An 18240-nucleotide genomic window follows, 5' to 3' on the forward strand; every position below is an offset into this window, starting at 1 on the left:
ATGGGTTTTGCTTTTTTATCCATTCTATTACTCTGTGTCTTTTGATTGGTGCATTTAGTCCATTTACATTTTGGGTGATTATTGAAAGTTATGTACTTATTGCCATTTCCAGGCTTTAGGTTCATGGTTACCAAAGGTTCAAGGTTATCTTCTTTAGTATCTTACTGTCTAACTTAACTTGCTTATTGAGCTATTATAAACACTGTCTGGTGATTCTTTATTTCTCTCCCTTCTTATTCCTCCTCCTCCATTCCTCATATGTTGGATGTTTTGTTCTTTGCTGTTTTGTGTTTCCTTTGACTGCATTTGTGGGTAGTTGATTTTATTTTTTGTCTTTAGTTATTATTTGGTTGGTCTGCTTTCTTTGCTGTGATTTTATTTTCTATTCTCACATCTATTTAGCCTTCGGAGTGCTCCCATCTATAGCAGTCCCTCTAAAATACTCTGTAAAGGTGGTTTGTGTGAGGCAAATATACTCAACTTTTTCTTGTCTGGGAATTATTTAATCCCTGCTTCATATTTAAATGATAATCGTTCCGGGTACAATATTCTTGCTTTAAGGCCCTTCTGTTTCATTGCATTAAATATATCATGCCATTCTCTTCTGGCCTGTAAGGTTTCTGTTGAGAAGTCTGATGATATCCTGATGGGTTTTCATTTGTAGGTGAGCTTTTTCCTCTCTCTAGCTGCCTTTAATACTCTGTCCTTGTCCTTTATCTTTTCCATTTTAATTATTATGTGTCTTGGTGTTGTTCTCTTTGAGTCCTTTCTGTTGGGAGTTCTGTGTGCTTCCGTAGTCTGTGCAACTATTTCCTCCCCCAGTTTGGGGAAGCTTTCAGCAATTATTTCTTCAAAGACACTTTCTATCCTTTTTTATCTCTCTTCTTCTTCCTGTACCACTGTAATGCAAATATTGTTCCGTTTGGATTGGTCATCCCAGAAATTGTTTCATTTCTGTAATTTCTTTCCTGACGTTATCCCTTAACTCTTGCATATTTCTCTGAAGATCCATCAGCATGGTTTTGACCTTTATTTTGAATTCTGTTTCAGGGAGATTGGCTAGGTCTATCTCCCCTGGCCCTCTCTCAGGGGTTGTCTGGACTGTTTTGGACTGGACTGAATTCTTCTGCCTTTTCATGGTGATAGAGGTAACTGTAGGTCAGTAGCGTGTGTGTCAGCTGGGAGAACAAAGTCCTTTTCTGCTTACTGGTCACCTTGGCCCTTCTCCACTGCCTGTGTCGGTTACCCACACTCTGGAGCAGCTTCCGGGTTAATCCCCAAGCTGCTGTGGGCAGTGTCTCTGTCAGAGTAGTGCAGAGCCCTGCGGGGAGGAACAAGTGCACTGGGTGCGCTCTTGTGCGAAAGCGGCGCTCCTGCCGGGCATCTGTGTGCCGGCAGTGTCTTTTGGGTCTGCCCTGGGCGGCTGTGCGCTGGGCTGAGATTCTGGGCGGCTGCTCGGTGTACAGCTATTCCTGGGCTGCTCCCTGCTACCACCACTGACTCCCACGTGCTGCTCCTGGGCCCCTCTGGTGCTGCCATTGGCTTGCGTGGGCCTCTTCCAGGCTGTTCCCGTGCCACTCGGCCGCCACTGCTGTGGGCTTGTGCAGGCCACTCCCGGTCCCCTCTGGTGCTGCCTCCACAAGCTCTCACCGGCTGCTCCCAGCTCCCACTGGCACTGCCGCTTATGCGGATTGCTCTGTCACCACTGCTGCTGCCCACGCGGTCTGGCCTTTGACTGCTTAGCTGCTGCCGCCGTGTGCTCACACAGGGCACTCCCGGTCCCCTCTTGCGCCACCTCCCCCGGCACCCGCTGCCGCTCTCCCACTACTGTGCCGGTGTGTCGGGTTCCGTGCTGGTAGGGGGAACAACTGGCAGGCTACTTATCGCCATGAGGGACTTTAGAGCTGCGCTGGTGCCCAGTGGGTTAGGTTTCCTAGAGTTCCCCAGATTCCCAGGTGCTAGGGTACGTGTATTGGGATGACTTCGTCCAGCTGTGGGGTCCCTGTCCCTTTAAGACTTGCAAAAATCACTCACTTTTCTTTTGTCTCAGGGAGGCCGGTTGCAGGGAACTACTTACAGGTTTTGCTTTTCTCTTTCTTTAATATCCAGCGCCCCGTGCACCGTGTCTGCACTCCTGGTGCGTATTTCTAGAGCTGGTTGTTTAGCTGTCCTGGGCTTTCACTCCCTCCCTGCCAACTGCTTTCTTCCTGCCGGGTTCTGAGATGGGGTGCCTTGGGGTCCCACTGGACTGTGGCTTATATCTTACCCCCTTCATGTGATGCTGAGTTCTCACATGTAGATGTATCCTGGCTGTTGTACTATATCTACTGGTGTTTCTTTTAGGAATAGTTGTATTTGTTGTATTTTCAAAAATATATATGTTTTGGGGAGGAGATTTCCGATGAACTACTCATGCTACGATCTTGGCTCCTCCTCATCTTCAACCATTTTGGAGTGGAGAAGGTTTACCTCAATCAAGGACTCCATTGTATGCAGTATCACCTATGGTTAATCAGGTTCTCAATGAAGTCACAGAGTCATCTAGACCCCAGATGCCTTCACCCTCATGTACTGACCCTGATACTTTTGTTGGGGAAATTGTTGCCAGACTTTTTTCAAAGATTTTCAGTCCAAAAGCATAACACTGAAATTGAGCTGGAAAACATGACCCAAAAAATAGTATGCTCTATAAATAACCATGTGGACAAAGCCAAAATTCGCATTCTATGTCATGATAAAGAGCGGCCTTATCCTTCTGTAGATACAGATATTGTGGATTAAGTTGTCACCTCAGTTTATAGAAATGTTTTAAAACAGCATGGGGTTTAAAACATAGACCCTGAGGTTTGTAAAGAGTCTGAAGACAGTGGTATTTTTGCAGACAATATTGCCAATTTAATCATAGCAGCTATTTCAGGTTACTTTCTTCATCCACTGTTTTCTGGGGATTTGTCCTCATCTTCCTGTTCTATTTCAACAGCTAAAATCATTGTTCAGGACATTCTTAGTAACATCAGTAAATCTACCAAGCCATGTCAGAGTTTATCTCCATATCACACCTTGCTACCAGACACATTTTTAGAAGACATGATCAGAGTACTATTATCTAGAATCTTTTCTTCTGAATCTACCATTGTTCCAAACAAAGAAACCACAAAAGACAGATGAAGATTGAATTTCAATAAAATTGCTTCAAATATGATCACTGACATTAGGACAAAAATTTCCCAACATGAAATTCGATTTTCAAAAGATAAAGAAGAAACCAAGTTTGTTTAGTCAAAAGATGATGTTCAGCATCTTGTTGACTCAGTATTAAAAAATATTTCACAAAACTCTGAGTCTCAAGAATTAGTTGAGCAAAACACCACAAGCGATAATGATGTTCTTATTGATAGAGTAGCAGGTGTTATCATTAAACACGTCAGCAACATCAGCCATTTGTGGATGGAAATTCATTACCTTGTTCATATACATATTTTGGTGAAGAAAGGAGGCAGTGATTTTATGTAAAAGATTCAGAAAATGAACTGTTTGATAAAGCTGAAAAACTCATACATTCGATAGCAGAGGAATTCTCAAAAGCTCAAGTTAGCATTCTAGAGAATGCCGAGGAACAATTGTGTTTGCTCCCAGGGGAGAGAGGTATAGTTCAAAACGTTATTGACACAGTGCATAGCAAAGTTCTACAAGAATGTGAAATGGAAATAATACCCAATAAAGATTTTCTACATGAGACAAGGACACTGGCTGCAAGGATAACCAAAATCATCCTGGCTGAAACTTTTGACTTCCAAATTCATCCACAAATCTTATAGGAAAGCTTCCTTTTAAGTCTCACTCCAAACTCAGTACTAATGTTTTGATAAAGAGAGTTGAAATTAGCCAGCTTACCCCTCTCCCCCAGCAAACTTTTATATGTTTTATTTTCAGTTTGGTTTAACTTAGGGGAGTTGGGTTTCCCAGAGAAATGACACTTCGGACCATGACCCTCTGGAGCAGGCCAACAGGACTTCCTTCCCAGCTCTGATGCCCTCAGGTCTCACTTGCGAGGGGGGGCCAGGCCGGGAGGGGGCAGGAGGTGGGACGTCACCCTTCTGCGCCAACACCCCCGTCCCCCATTGTCCCAGTTCCGAGCCTAGAAGGCTGCAAGGGAGGAGCCTCGAGGATGCAGAGTACTGGCCATTTCCGGTCAGGTCAGGATGGAGGGCTAGCTCCAGGGAAGGTGACAGAGGGGCAGAGCCGGCCTGGGGCGGCCATGGAGCTGTACTTCAGTGCCTGCTCCGAGAAGGCCAGCGTCGCCGCCACCAAGACTGTCGCCAGCAACGTGGTCGCGGACAGCCAGCAGTGTGGACACGTGAGTGGCAGCACGCCCGTCATCGCGGCCCCTGCCGGGGCTCCAGCCTTTGGGGAAGGGGCAGGGCTAGCCACAGGCGGGGCCCCTGGGCCATAACCGTCCTGGATGCCTCAGCGTCCTGGTGCAGCCGGAGGTTCGGGCTCCTCTGCACCCGAGCGGCTGCGTGGCGGTGCGAGAGGAGCTGGAGGGCAGGAAGCAGGAGGTCTTTGGGGCTGTCTGTCAGGGCTCAGAGGTCCTTAGACCCTGAGTGTGGGACTCTGGGTTTTTTTGGTTAGAGTAGAAGTAGCTGGGTCTAAACTAAACCAAATGCGTAATAGCCGAAAGGAAAGACAAAACTCTCCAATTGTCTCTGACAAGGGTGCGCACAAAACCCACTTTCCAGGGGTCGGAGGGGCTCAATTACTGGATCTCCCTCTTGGGGTCTAGTTGCCCAGGATCCCAGGAAGCGATTGTTTGTACCATACAACGAAGTTAAGTGAAAAGGGTAACTTTTAACTCTTATGTTAAAAAATTTTTTTCTACTTGCTGTTAAAATTCAGGCGCTACATCATGCAAAATACATTAAGGGGATTTGCACTAACAGTCACTGGAAAACAAAAAAACTCACATCAAACCTACGGTATTGCTTAGGATGTATATATGTAACAACTCCAATCTTTCAAGATTCTGCCCACAGCTCCTAATTCACTTATAATTTGCATTGCCCGTGGTTTGCATAATTTTAGTCAACAATATAATTTTATAATTTAAATCATGCTGGGTTACAGTGTGCACTTCACGCAAACCTTTTCATGTTTTTGGTTCTCAAGGTTAATCTCGGACCTCTCCAATCACTGAAGGGGGTTCAGTACATTCTTTTTGAGTGGTTGCTTTCCTCAGTATTGGAATAAAATTAAGAATTCTGAGTGACCACCTTTCACTGAAGCATTTTCAAAGAACATTAGAAACATTTTAATTAGAATTATAGGATTCATCTATCTTCTAAGTAATCCCTAAAGCTTTGTGTCATTTAATGTGTACGTCAGGGTGCAAAATATGCCAATAAGGTGGGAAAGTATATATCAAACTCTTGCATGTAATACCTGGCTTTCACCTTTCAGAAAGAAGGAAGGAATCTTACTCCTGCCTGAACTAATACATTACTTCACAGACAGAATTATGAGTTCATCTTCATACAACCAAGAAGATTTGATTTCATATGCTGGGTACATGAAATTAAAGCAATATACATATAGAAATCTGAGATGAAAGTAATGCTTATGGGAAAGAATATGGTGCTCAACAAAACCATGGGCAACTCTTCAGCCCTAGACCTTCCCTCAAGTCCTCATTATTCTTCCTTCCCTTAGCTCTCCACTGTGGACACTTCTTAAAGTGTCCCTTCGCAACATGATGGCCCATTTCCAGTTCCCTGGTCTCTACATCCTTTCTAGCATTGCAGGGTCTTAGAACAAGAATTTCTAGTGTGTTTTCTTTTTGTTTTAACCTGGGCGATAGACACTGGGTCACAACAGTAACTGCACTACTAACTGAAGGTTCCCTCTCAACTCTCTTAAGTAGCTAAATGTTCGAGTTTGTAACTTCCTATAAGAAGAATACAAAGAAGACAAGGAGCAGTGTAAGCTTAAGCATTCAGAGACCAATTCTAGAAAGCAATGGAGTTTGATGTGAGCCTATAAGGATGGATAGTATTTACTTGAAGAGAAGACTAAGTGTAGATGACTGTAGGTGCAAAATCTGGACTGTGTGGCAACTATAGAGGACAGAAAGAACAGAGCACATTGTAGATTTAAAATCTAATTAATAACTATATCTAAATAATTAAAACTTGTTTAAAATTTTTCCTAACCTTGTAAGAATATTCATAATCTGGAAGATGTACCATTTTCTGTTGTGAGAGAAGCAACAAGTATAGAAAGAAAAAGAATCTACTTGGTACTTCCCCCCCACCCCCCCACAGTGTGATAGATTGTTTCTTTTTCACACACTATTTTGGGAATGTACTCCTGCCTCATCATTGCCTCTTTTCTTGCATAATGGTTATTTTAACATACATAATTAGTAATGCAGGCATCTCACTAATATTTATATCAATGATGAAGGCAGAGGGCATAGTAAATACCAAAAGTCAATTTACAGCAAAATGGCATATGAGCAAATTGTGGTCCCTTGTTCCGCAGAGAAACAAAAAATAAACTACCAGCTGGTAAAACAACTTTATAGGAGCTCTGGAAATCAGCTATCTGAAGTAACCAAGTGAATACCCAACCAGGGAAAAACTGCATTCAAAATGGTGGGAAATTCTGCAGATTTTTATGTGCCCTTGCCCAACCTCCTCTGCAAGATGACATGCCACAGCTGGGAAGAAATGACCCAATTCTCAGTTCTCTGAAATGGAAAGAAAAGACTGGAACTTGTTTGCAGTGGACTGACCTATCTGTAGGCTCCAATTCACCTGAATAGGATCTTAGACTAGGAACCGTGGCATAGTTTGATTCTAAGCTTAGAAACCATAGAAGGCAGTTGATGGGTGCCACAGTGCACAAAAATCACAAGGAACTACAGATGCACAAACACCTAAGACATTACAGGAAGAGGAATACAGAACATCTAAGGCACTGAGAAGAGCATGATGAGACTCTTAGGAAATCAAATACCTAAAAGCAGATCAATAAAAATGAATAAGAAAAAAAAAACACATACATAGGCCAAAAAGGATGTATGGCCAGGAAAGATGTAAAACTTAAGGTTATTTATACCTCAGGCTGTTCCTATGAAGGGCTTCCTTATAAACCTCCTAAAACTAGGAGTTACCTGTTTCTTCAAATACCCAAATTTCAACAAAAGATCACCAATACAAAGAAACATGAAAACAGGGCCCATTTAGAGAAACCAAGTGAATCTCCAGAAAATATCCATGAAGAGATATACCAATTAGATATTGTGGGAATTCATATATTAAATATAATCTAAAGTATAAAAACCATATGTGTAATCACATTTGCCTTGATTATTTATAGTTCATGATCATTCGTAGTTAAGACAGGTAGCCAAGACCTAATCAATTTCTTTATTTGTTCACCATGAGAATTTGTTCGTTAGGTGTCAGAAGGTTGAAACTGTTGAGAGTTGGACTTGATTAATAATTGTGTATGGAGACCCCAATACAAAATCTTATTGTTGTTAACAACCATTTTATCAATAAATATGAGAGCTGCCTTTCCGGCACCATGGTTGTGCTGTCACGCCTTGAGTTCCCTGGCTGGTCCTTAGGCCTTTGATGAATAATCGTGTCTCTTCTCTCATCTGTGGGTCAGAGACAGGGAAGGGGCCTGACAAGTGGCGCCCGAACAGGGACCTGAAAGACAGTCAAAACTAAGGAAGGAGAACCTCTGCTCAGCAGCACTTGTGATTCATAGGCAGGGAAAGCACCGAAGATCGTCGATCCGGTAAGATTCCTGGGAAAGCGCGCATAGGGAACAGGATCTAGACGTCAGGGACACTATAATGGGCCAAACTGAAACTAAACCAGCTAAACCGGAGGATTATTTAAAATTACTCCGTGTCCTCCTAAAAACATCAATAGTGAAAACTACTAAAAAAGATTTTGCTCAACTCTATAAATATATTTTAAAAATATTGTTATTGGTTACCACCACAAGGGACACTTAATACAGGCTGATTGGGATAATGTAGTAAGAGATTTTTAAAAAGCCCACAGACAGGGAAATGTCATCCCTGAGCCTGTTTGGTCTTTATTTAATTTGATCACTCTCGCCTTGCAGCCCTTGCAAACTCCTCCACTGTCTGAAATCAAGTCAGATACACAAGAGTGCGAGAGAGAACTCTTAGATGATGTGGAAAAATCAAGTAAGCGATCTTCATCCCCACATCCACCTGACTCCTCTTCGTCCTCCTCTTCCTCTTCTTCAGAGACTGATGATGAGAGTTCTGTTTGTTCCTCTCATCGTAAAATATCCCCAGTCTCTGTTCCTGCTACGCCTGCCTTCGTGGCAGGAATACGTAAAGCCCAGAGAGAGGGAGATATAGATGCTTATCTGACATCCTTAGTAGTGCCAGTTAATTTAACTGCTGTTGGGCCAGGTGAGGATCCTGATTTTCCACAAGGAGGGGTCAAAGCACTTTATACTCCTGTTCCTTACAAGACATTAAAAGACTTTAAGCAAGCTATTTTTTCTTATGGTACTAATTCTCCATATGTTGTGGGTCTCTTGAGGGGGTTAGCAGAACAGTAAAGGATGATTCCTCACGATTGGGATTTATTAGCTCCTACTTGTTTAGACTCTTCTGAGTTTTTACAATTTAAAATGTTGTGGTATGAGGAAGCAAAAGCACAAGCTTTGAGAAATCAGCATGCCAATCCTCCAATTCTTATAACTGCTGAACAACTAGCAGGACAAAGAGATTGGCTGCAGATAGAAAGACAAGCTGGGTACGATGATATGTAGTAGTTGGATACAAAGAATTTTCCACAAGCCCGTAGAATTCTCCTGTATTTGTTAGAAAAAAGAAATCAGGAAATTGGAGACTTTTACAAGACTTAAGACAAATTAATGCAGTTCTTAAACCTATGGGACCTTTACAACAAGGCCTCCCTTCTCTGGCTATGGTTCCAAAAGACTGGAACATGGGTATAATTGATCTTAAAGATTGTTTTTTTACAATTCCTTTAGCCATAATAGACAGGGAAAAGTTTGCTTTTACTGTTCCTTCTTTAAATTTGCAGGCACCTTCAGAAAGATTCCAGTGGAAAGTACTCCTCAAGGAATGTTAAATAGCCCTACAATTTGTCATAGTTATGTGCATAGAGCTCTTCAGCCTATATGTGAAAAATGGCTCTCAGCTTTTATCATTCATTATATGGATGATATTCTCATAGCCCTACCTAAACATCTATCTCTTACCAATATTCTCAATGAGACTGAAACTGAATTAAAACAATGGGGATTACAAATAGTCCCAGATAAAATACAAATACCCAATGAATTATTTGGGGAATAAAATTCAAGAAAATTCAATAATCCCTCAGAAAATTCAGATTAGGAGAGATCATCTTAAAACTTTAAATGATTTTCAAAAGCTCTTAGGAGATATTAATTGGATCTGACCATTATTAGGAATTCCTACTTATAAACTACAACATCTTTTCAATACCTTAAAAGGACCCCAAGATCTTAATATTCCTAGAGACTTAACCTCAAAAGCTGAGGAAGAACTTAAGTGGACAGAACAACATATTCAAAAAGCTCAATTATCAAGAATTGACTTACATAAACCATTACTTTTATTAATTTATTTTACTCCTCATTCTCCTACAGGATTGCTCTGTCAATGTGACCATTGGTTAGAATGGATATTTTTGCAGTATCAAACTAAACCTTCCTTAAAACCTTACATTGACAAAGTAGCCTCCATTATCCTTAAAGGACAACAGAGACTAAGACAGATGATTGGTCAAGACCCTCACTCCATTATTCTTCCCTTATCTAAACAAAATATTATGCAAGTATTTCAAGAAAATACTCATTGGCAAATTGCACTTTCAGATTTTTTAGGAATTATTGACTGTCATTACCCTAAGAATAAATTATTTTCCTTTTTTCAGCGCCATCAATGGATCCTTCCTCAAAAAACTTCTCCTAATCCATTATTAAATACTGTTACCTGTTTTACAGATGGTACAAAATCGTTTAAAGCAGCCTATACAACTTGTTCTGGTTTGTCAAAAACTTTTCAAACATCTTTTACTTCTGCACAACAAAATGAATTATATGCTGTATTGCAAGCTCTGCAAGATTTTCCAGGTCCTCTCAATATTGTTACTGACTCTGCTTATGCTGCCTTTTCTGTTCCTCTATTAGAAACTGCAACATCGGGCACTACACAATCTCCTATTAACACTTTATTTTCTCAATTACAGGCGTGTATCCATCAACGCCTACATCCCTTTTTCATCACTCACATACAATCACATTCTAATTTACCAAGTCCTTTATTATAGTATAATGAGAAAGTAGATAAGCTTGTTTCTTTAGTTAATTACTCACCAGCTCAACGATATCAGGACCTAACTCATGCTCCTTCCTTCACCTTACAGAAACGTTTTTCTCTCTCTGCATCTGAAACTCAAAATATTTTGAATTCTTGCCCAACCTGTTCTCAAATTAATTCTCCTCATTTACAAGCAGGAACTGTTCCCAGGGGAATGCGCCCTAACGCCTATGGCAGATGGATGTTACTATTGTTCCTGAATTTGGAACTCTTAAACATGTTCATGTTTCCATTGATACTTATTGTTCGCTTCATGGGCAACAACTTTAACAGGAGAATGATCTCATCATGTTATTACTCATCTTTTAGAAGCATTTGCAGTACTAGGTGTTCCTGCCACCATAAAAACTGACAACACTCCAGTTTACCTCTCCTCTATGCTAAAGAAATTTTTTCAGCTATATAATATTACAGTGCTACAGGTCAAGCTCTAATTGAACGTCATCATCTTACTCTTAAACATTATTTGTTAAAACAAAAAGGGGGAATACTCCCCAATATGATAAAATTAACTGCAAATCAGCAATTAATGCATGCTTAATTTTGATAACATTACTCAACTCTCCTAAAGTTCTTACTTGTGAAGTTCAATTGAACTTACCTGTCAGTACTACTATAGTTTCTGAATGTCTATGTATTAATTGCACTCATATACCTTCCTACTGCAATTCTACCATTCGTGTAAAATGGCCTTTTGGATATAGACTTCCAAATGGCTGGGTATTCTTATGCAATAACAAAACATCAAGCCTTTTCTTCACATTATCAAGGTGTTTGTGGTGTGGGATGTATTCTCCCTGCTCTTATAGACCATCCTGGATATAAACACAGACAAGTTTCTCGAGCCCTGCCACCTGATTGTGATGACAACTTGAAGTTGTTAGATCCTGTTGCTGTAGCTGTCGCTGCTGCATTCATCTTGCCAGTTCCAGGACTCGTCGTAGGAATGCAGAATGAAATATCCAAGATGGCCTGTGCATACAGTAAAACAACAAATCTGACTGCTTCTGTATTATCTGAACTCAACCAAGAACTGGGAGAAGTACGAATTGCAGTACTTCAAGATCGCGCTACTATAGACTGTCTATTGTTAAAAAGAGCATATGGGATGTGAACAGTTTCCAGGCGTGTGTTGTTTTAATTTGTCTGACTTTTCTCAAACTATTCAGAATCAGTTAGACAATATTCATCATATCATTGATAAATTTTCACAAATGCCTGAGTTACCTAACTGGTTTTCTTGGTTTCATTTGATATGGCCATTAATTGTAGGCCTGCTCCTTTTATGTATTTGCCTTCCTCTCTTCATAGCCTGGATGCGTCATATAGTCACCAGTTTGTTGAAACCAATATATGCTTATGCTACTTTCCCAGAAGTGATGTCTAAAAAATGTTTGCCCTTTGTTTGTATTGTTACTCATGAAAGTCTGTGCACTAAATCTTTGTATTTTGTGATTTCTGTGATTAAGGCTGGACATAAGAGTGAGAGTATGAAAACAAACATCAGCATTTACTCTTAATGCCTCCTATTTCTGCATGTTCACCCCCTGTGTGGCCCAAAGAGATGGCTGGTTAGCCAGAGACGGGTAAGATTCCTCGTGGGAGGAACAACCTAAGACAGGCACAGTCATAAAGGGCCCACAGGTGAGGAAGTGGGGGCCAACTGAGGCGAGGCTTAGAACCTCGTCCCCCCATTTATATGAGGCATTTTTTGCTGCTTTTGTCCAGCTAAGTTGATACTTAAAAAATTAAAAGTGGACCTTTCATTTGAGTTACAACAATCATTACTTTAAAGTTCTTTAATTTAAAAAAAAGTGGGGGGGGAAATGTGGCAATTCATATATTAACTATAAAGTATAAAAACCATATGTATAATCACATTTGCCTTGATTGTTGGTTTATAGTTCATGATTTGTAGTTAAGACAGAAACAGTAGCCAAGACCGAATCAGTTTCTGTATTTGTTCACCATGAGGATTTGTTCATTATGTGTCAGAAGGTTGAAACTGTTGAGAGTTGGACTTGATTAATGATTGTGCATGGAGACCCCAATACAGAATCTTACTATTGTTAACCATTTTATCAATAAATATGAGAGCTGCCTTTCCGGCACCACTGTTGCGCTGTCACGCCTTGAGTTCCCTGGCTGGTCCTTAGGTCTTCGACGAACAATCGTGTCTCTTCCCTCATCTGTGGGTCAGAGACAGGGAAGGGGCCTGACAGATATACATGACAAAGACTATCCAAAAAACAAGAAATAACAAGTGTTGGCAAGGATGTGGAGAAACGGGAACCCTCCTACACTGTTGGTGGGAATGTCAGTTGTTGCAGACACTGTGGAGAAGCAGTATGAAGGTTCCTCAAAAAACCCAAAATAGAAATACCATACATCCAAGAAATCCCACGTCCAGGAATTTACCCAAAGAAAACAAAATCCCTGATTCAAAAAGATACATGCTCCCCTAAGTTTATTGCTGCATTATTTACAACAGCCAAGGTATGGAAGCAACTAAAGTGTCCTTCAATAGATGAATGCATAAAGAAGATGTGGTACATATGCAAGATGGAATATTCAGCTTTGAAAAAGAAAAATCTTGCCTTTTGTGACAATAGTAATGAATGTAGAGCATATTATGCTAAGTGAAATAAGCCAAGCAAAGAAAGACAAATACCACATGATTTCACTTATTGTGGAACAATAAGGTACAAACAAAAGGTACAAAATAGAAGTAGACTCATAGACAACTGAGAAGTGATGTGGTTAACAGGGGAAGGGTTGGGATGAGTGGGTGAGGAAGGAAAGGGGGATAAAGGGGTACAATAATTCTCAATCATAAGTTGGTGACAGGGATTGGAGTACAGCATGGAGAATATAGCCAATGATTCTCTAACATCTTATGCTGACTGATAGTAACTGCACTAGTCAGGTTGAGGATTTAATAGGGGGAACTGTTGTACCACTGTGTTGTATACTTGAAACCAGCATAAGTTTGTATGTCAACTATAATTCAATTAAAAAAAGATAAACATTTTGCACACTAATAATGCTATTATCTTGCTATATTAGATTGCAAATAATTCCAACTGAATAAAATTGCTTGATACAGGATTTACTTATTCTATGCAGTTAGAAAAATTCAATGTAAGCATTATGGGAGTTCCAAAAGAGAGAGCAAGGGCATGGAGATGATTTGAGGCTAAATAATGTCTAAAACTTCCCTGAAACTGAAGAAAGGCATGAATGTACAAATAACCTCAATGAACTTCAAACAGCCAAACACACAGGATCCATTCTGAGACATAATCCGACTGTCAAAAGTCAAAGACACAGGAGAATCTTGAAAGCAGCAAGAGAGGAAAGACACATCTCATACAAGAGATCCCCATAAAACCATCAGTGAAATTTTCAGAAGAAACCTTCCAGGCTGGAAGGCAGTGTATGATATGTTTAAAGAACTGAAAGAATGTAAACTGTCAAATGAGAATGGGGAACTTCATAACCAGCAAAAATATCCTTCATAGGTGAGAGATACAGCCTACAAGAAATGCTAAAAGAAGCCCTTCAAATTGAAACTAAAGGATGCTAAACAGGAACTCAAGGCCATATGGAAATATAAAGTTCTCTAGTAATGGTAAACACACAAACGTAAAAAAAACAGTATTATCATAATTTTAGTTCATAATTACACTTTCTATTTTCCATAGGACCTAAAAGACAGATGCATCAAAATATTTATAAATCTACACTCATTGGTACAGAATAGTTAAAAACATAATTTGGGACATGAATAACAGATGGGATGGGGCTGGTCTGTAAAGGAATAGAGCTTTTGCACTTGATGTTAAGTTGGTATTAATTTAAGATGATCATCATAACTTTAGGATGTTATGTCTAATCCCTGTGGTAACAACAAAGAAAATACCTATAGAAAAGACATAGAAACAAATGAAAAGGGAATCAAAATGTGTCTCTACAAAACCTCAGCTAACACAAAGGAAGGCAGTGATGGAGGAAATAAGGGATAAAAAGGCTATAAGACATGCAGAAAACAAAATGGTAAAGATTAGTGCTTCCCTGGTAGTAATTACTTTAAGTGTAAATGGTGTGTACACTGCAACTAAAAGACAGATTGATAGAATGGATTTAAAAACATGATCCAAAATACAGACAGTCCCCACCTAACAATGGTTCAACTTAAGACTGTTTGATTTTACAGTGGTGCAAAAGTGATACACATTCTTAGGAACCAAACTTCAAATTTTGAATTTTTAACTTTACCCAGGCTACCAATACATGATACAATACTCTTGTGATGCTGGGCAGCAGCTGTGAGCTGCAGGTCCCAGACAGCCATGCAGTCACAAAAATGAAAAACTGATACAGTTACAACTATTCTGTACCCATACAACCATTCTGTTTTTCACTTTAGTACAGTATTCAATAAATAACATGATATAGTCAACACTTTATTATAAAAGAGTTTCTGTGTTAGATGACTTTGCCCAGCTTTAGGATAATGTAATTGTTCTGAGTGTGTTTAAAGTAGGCTAAGCTAAGCTCTGAGGTTTGGTAGGTTGGGTTTATTAAGTGCCTTTTTGACTTACTACATATGGACTATAAAAATTCACTTTAGATATAAGGACACAAAGGTTTAAAGTGAAAGGATGGGAAAAGATATCCCATGCAAACAGAAAAAAAGAGAACAAAGATAGCTCTGTTAATATCAAACACAATAGACTAAGTGAAAACCTGTTAGAAGAGACAATTATATAATGTTTACATAATGATAAAAAAGTTAATTCACCAGGAAGATATAACAATTATAAACACATATGCAACAAACACAAGACCTCCAAATATATGAAGCAGATATTGACAAAATTGAAGAGAGAAATAGACAACTCTACAATAATGTAGGGTACTTTAATAGACTACTTTCCATAGTAGATAGAACAACCAAATGGAACAGTTGGAAGACTTCAATAACACTATAGACCAATTGGACCGAATGGGCATGTACAGAACACTCCACCCAGCAAGGGTAGGATACACATGTTTCTCAAGTATATGTTACATCCTCCAGGATAAACCTTGTATATATAGATCACAAAACAAATCTTAATATATTTTATAAGGCTGAAATCATAAAAAAGTACCTTTTACAATTACAATGAAATTAGAATTCAATAGCAGAAGGAGAAGTAGAAAATTCACAAATAAGTGGAAACTAACATTTTTAAACAACAAATGCATCCAAGAAGAAATCATAAGGGGAATTAGAAAATATTTGAGACAAAAAAAATGAAAACAGTATACTGAAACTTATGGGATGCAGCAAAAGTAGTGTTCAGAGGGAAATTTATCACTATAAATGCTTCATTAAAATATTTTATAGCAATAACCTAACTTTATATCCTGAAGTAGAAAAAGAAAAACTAAAGTAAAATAGCAAAAGAAAGGAAATAACAGATTAGAGCAGAGATAAACAAAATACAGAATAGAAAAATTATAGAGAAAATCAATGAAAACAAGACTTGGATCTTCACAAAGATCAACAAAATTGACAAACTTTTAGATTGCTTAAGGAAAAAGGAGGAAAGACAAAGTCATATAGGAAAGAATATTACAACTGATTTTGCAGAAATGAAAAGGATTATAAGCGAGTACTATGAACTGTATGCCAACAAATTGGATAACATAGATGCAATGGATAAATTCCTACAACACGTGACCTATGAAGACCAAATCATGAAGGAATAGAAAATCTGAATAGATCTGTAACTTGTAAGGACAGTGAATCAGTAATCAAAAGTCTAACCAGAGGGCAACTCAGGAACAGATGGTTCACTGATGAATTCTTGCAGTCATTTCAAGAATAAACATCAACCCTCTTCAAACTTCTAAAAAACTGGAGGAAGGATTATCTCCAAACTCATGAGGCCAGCATTACTTAATACCAAAGTTAGACAAGGACTCTATAAGAAAACTAACAGACCCTACGATTACTGATGCAAAAATCTTCAACATAATACTAGCAAACAATTCAACAGCACCTGAAAAGGATTATACACCATGACTAAGTGGGATTTATCCTAGGACTACAAGGCAAGTTCATCATATAAAAACCAGGCAATGTAATGCAACACATCAGCAGGATGAAGGAAAACACACACATGTTCTCATCTAAACTGAAAAACCGTTTGACAAAATTCAACACCTTTTCATTATAACACCACACAAATGAGGAACAGAAGGAAATGACCTCAAAATAATAAAAGCCATATATGGAAAACCTATAATTAACATCATACTCAGGGTGGAAGCCTGACAGATTTTCCTCTATAATAAGGAATAAGACAAGGTTGTCCATTCTCACCACTTCTATTCAACACAATACCAGAAATCCTAGCCACAGCTAGTCAATAAATAAAAGGCATCTAAATTGGCAGAGAAGAAGTGAAATGATCTCTGTTCACAGATGACATTATCTGGTTTGTAGAAAACTAAAGATTCCATACAAAAAAGAAACAAACTTTAGAACTAAGAATTCATCAAAGTTGCTGGATACAAAAATCAACAGAAAAATCAGTTGCATTTCTAAACACCAACAATGAACAACCCAAGAAGAATTTTTTTTTAATTTTTTTTTATTAATATCAAGCAGAATAAAATACTTTGGGACAAAGTTAACCAGGATACAAAAGTCTTGTACACTGAAAACTACAGAACAGTACTGAAGGAAATTAAAAGAGACAAATTAATGGAAAGGCATCTCATGTAAATGGGTTGCAAGACTTAATATTAAGATGTCAAGACTACCCAAAGTATTCTACAGCTTAAATGCAATCCTTATAAAAATGCTAATGACACTGTTTGCAGTAATAAAAATAAATTACTCTAAAATGTATATAGTGTCTCAGGGGACTCCTAATAGCCAAAACAATCTTGAAAAAGAAGAACAAAACTGGACTTTCTGATTTCAAAACTTACAAAACAGTGCAGTACTGACATAAAGACAGAAATGTAGACCAATGGAATAGAATAAAAAGCCCAGAAACAAACCCTTAATATATAGTTGAGTGATTTTTGATAAGTGTGCCAAGACCAGTTCATGGGGAAAGTACAGTTTTTTCAACAAATAGTTTGGGAAAACTAGATAACCACACACACAAAAATGTAGACCCATCTATTACACTGTATATAAAAATTAACTCAAAATGGATCAAAGACCCGAATAAAACTATAGAACTCTCATAAGAAAACATAGGGGGAAAAACCCTCATGAAATTGGTTATGGCAGTAATTTCTTGGATATGACAAGCAACAAGAAAAATTAGATTAAGTTGAACTTTATCAAAATTAAAGTCTTGTGCTTCAAAGAACAGAGTGAAAAGTCAGCCCATAGAATGGGAGAAAATAGTTGCAAACTATCTGATAAGGGATTACTATTTAGAACACATTATTTAAAAAAATCCTATCAACAACAACAAAAAATCTGCAGAGAAGATACACAAATGGGCAGTACGCACATGAAAAGATGCTCAACATCACTAGTAAATGTAAATCAAAACCACAACGAGATGGTACTTCACATCCATTAGAATAGTTATCATCAAAGAAAAAGAAAGCAAAATAACAAATGCTGGCAGGAAGGTGGAAGAAATTGGAAACCCTGTACATTGCTGACAGGAATTTTAAATGGTACACTATGGGAAGTAGTATGACAGTTTCTCAAAAAAGTAGTTAACATATGATACAGCAATTCTACCTCTGGGTATATACCCAAAAGAAAACAGGGACTCAAATGTTTG

General features: G+C 38.7%; 1 long non-coding RNA gene across 1 annotated transcript; it reads right to left on the reverse strand.

Annotated features, from left to right (window-relative positions):
* Positions 1 to 3256: 3256 nt before the first annotated feature.
* LOC130684094 (uncharacterized) lies at positions 3257 to 14078 on the reverse strand. The gene is made up of 2 exons (XR_008998233.1): positions 12373 to 14078; positions 3257 to 7414 (listed from the first exon to the last, which is right to left on the reverse strand). It is a non-coding gene; the product is annotated as an uncharacterized LOC130684094 (long non-coding RNA).
* Between the last annotated feature and the right edge of the window lie 4162 nt (positions 14079 to 18240).

The sequence above is a fragment of the Manis pentadactyla genome, chromosome 6, assembly GCF_030020395.1.
Source record: "Manis pentadactyla isolate mManPen7 chromosome 6, mManPen7.hap1, whole genome shotgun sequence".
NCBI classification, from domain to species: Eukaryota; Metazoa; Chordata; class Mammalia; order Pholidota; family Manidae; genus Manis; species Manis pentadactyla.